Source organism: Mus caroli, unplaced genomic scaffold, assembly GCF_978045245.1.
Source record: "Mus caroli unplaced genomic scaffold, Mus_caroli_1 scaffold_5, whole genome shotgun sequence".
In the NCBI taxonomy this organism is placed as follows: domain Eukaryota; kingdom Metazoa; phylum Chordata; class Mammalia; order Rodentia; family Muridae; genus Mus; species Mus caroli.
In genome coordinates, this window is record NW_028227260.1 from 77,335,679 (window position 1) to 77,338,497 (window position 2,819).

At 42.5% G+C, this 2,819-nt stretch overlaps 1 pseudogene; it reads right to left on the reverse strand.

Moving 5' to 3' along the window:
• Positions 1-734: 734 nt before the first annotated feature.
• LOC147004648 (melanoma-associated antigen B4-like) lies at positions 735-1,791 on the reverse strand (annotated as a pseudogene).
• Between the last annotated feature and the right edge of the window lie 1,028 nt (positions 1,792-2,819).

Genomic DNA, 2,819 nt, shown 5'->3' on the forward strand with positions numbered 1-2,819 from the left:
CTGTTCAGGGATGGGAGTTCAGTAACTCCCATTACTAGGAGTTCCTGCTAAGGTCACCCGTGTGGATTCCTGGAAGCTTCAACTGCGCTAGGTTTCTATATTGCTCCTGAAACCCAACCCCATTCCAGACATCTTTCCCGGTATTCTCTCCCTCGATTTTTCCCTCACCTGATCCCCCCCTCCCCGTTCCCATCCCCACCCACCTCAAAATCTATTCTATTTCCCCTTCCCAGGGAGGTATGTTTACTATTTTTAAATGTTTATTAGTATGAGTTCTTTCTGAGAATTTTATTTAGTTCCAGGTCCCATTTCTCAATTAGCTTGCTTGTTTTCATGGCACTTATTAAAATTTATTTTCTAATCCATTTTGAATATAAAAATCCAAGTTTATTTCCAATAGCATTACAAGAAAGAGTAAAATACAACTACTTTGAATTAATATTGTCACTTTTGCTATACCATCAAGCAATACCACATTACCAGAAAAATCATTGTTCCAATACCACATTAACATTTTAAAGATTTCCCAGTTTGTTTGAAAATAACCAAATCTTCATCTTAAATATGAAAAACAGCAATATGTATGTAAGTACAACATTGAAAAACAGATTATGAAGCAAGCCAATCCTCGATTAAAGCTCATTTGCAAAATAGCAAAGGAAACGCATATACAATTTCTCATGTATTAGAGAATAAGTTACAAATTTATTGGTTTTATCTCATAACACATTCCACTACTTAGAAGAGGAGGTATGGGCCATGGATCTGCGATGAGTCCTGACATCCCTGACATCCACAAATTGGCCAGGCATGACTGTAACTCTCCTCATTGCTCTATTAGCCTCATCAATCATAGCCTCCTCATACATACTAGTGAAGAAACTAGGGGAAGTATTATTTATCTTAGCTATAACTTCCAGGACCTTCATCTTGGTGGTTTCCACATAGGCTCTGGGACCCCACTGAAACTCATAGCTTGGGGGATCACTGCCAGGAACTTGGCGGTATACCACATAATTTTCCTCCACCAAATCTTTGGTGATAAATTCCCGAGGTTCTCCAAAGATTACATGACTTTTACCAGGATATATCCCCACTACTTTTAGGAATTCCCACACTTCTTCCTCAGTGGCACGATTCCCCTTCATAAAGATCACACCCAGGAGAGTCATCAGGAGCCCTGTCTTGGGTAACCCACTACTGCTGCTCAGATTTCCCTCAGTGGAGAGACCCAGCTTGCCCACAAGCATATAGGATTGAGAATTAGGATCAATTTCCTTCAACTCAAGGCCAAAGACCAACTCCAAGCGCACAGAGATTCTCCTGAGGATCTCAGTGAAGTGCACCCGGTACTTTTTGCTGATAACTCTCAACATATCTGCCTGTGTGAAGGGCTCTATAACCTTAAACGTCTCCATCCACTATCAACACAGTGGCCTTCCTGGTCAGAGGATCTCTGTGTGCAGATTGAATTGCAGCTGCTATCTTGGAGGCATATGCACTTCTTTCCTTAGCACCTGCAATAGAACCTCCAACACCAACATCAGAACCCTCAGCATCATGAACTGAGCAGGGAACATCTAACTCAGGAGAGCCATAGGATGCAGCCTCCTGGGACTCCTGAGGAGTGCTGACATCAGGGGAGCTAGGGGCATTTCTCTGGTCAAGAAGGGGGGATGCTCTTTCCTCCTCCTCCACAGTGGGCTGGCCCCCCTGGAGATTCTGGCTTCCTCCTCTAGTCTGCTGCCTTTTGGCCCTGGAGCGGCCCTTGCTCTTGTTGCCCCTAGGCATGATAACTTGTCTCAGGAGCACCCATCAGGAGCACTAAAATGGCAGATATCTAAGGGGAATAGAATAACACTATGAGTTCACACCATCACTAGGTAGAGAGCAACTTCCTTCCATTTAATGAATGCCCCCTCTGACACTCTTCTCTGGGTGTCTTTTTGAGTACTCACCTTGCTCTGTTTCTTCTGCTCAATCCACTTCCTAAGAAACCTGTGGAGGAAATGAGACTCTATTAGGCCACTGTCTGGCACCCCATGTTACAGCTTCTTAGTTAGAGAAACACATTCGGTAACATTTCAACTAGGGCTTCATATGATAATTTTCAGGACCCTCTTTGTTTACATTGAGACCCCTCATGTATATATTCTTTTTCTTTTTATATACTTTTATTAGATATTTTCTTCATTTACATTTCAAATGCTATCCAGAAAGTCCCGATATTTTTAAACTATGGTTATATCATTACTTTCCTCAGCTGCTCTAAACTTAACACTACAATCTTCACTAGTAACAAACAGGATAAAATTAAGGCATTCAGCGAGTGAATACCAAATATACATATACTTGTGTAAGGCCCCCTTGTTCCTCCCACAGATCTCCTCACTGTGCACATCTTTTAATACATTGTATAAAGCTGCTATGTCCTTGTTCTTCAAACGACAAACTGACGTAGTGTCTTGGTCATTAAGCCCACCTGATTCACCAAGGCCACCATACAGAGAACAATTCTGTGTATCCGGTCCTCAAACAGCACCAGGCAATCTTCCCGATCTTCCCAATTTTCATGACTGGTCTCCCTCTTTATAAATCCATAGCAGCTATATTTCTTCTTTTGTCCCTTAGCCCTCCTGCCTCAAAATTTCATTCTCTAACAAATGCAGGGTAAGTGACACATATCTCGGCCTAACCGCCATGTCTGGAACTCTGGAAACCAGAACAGAAAGGGCCCGTATGGCTGGCTTCCATGTTCTGACCAAGAGTAGGCTACGGTTTAGGGGATTTGAGATAGGTTTTTGGTGGACACAGTTTTG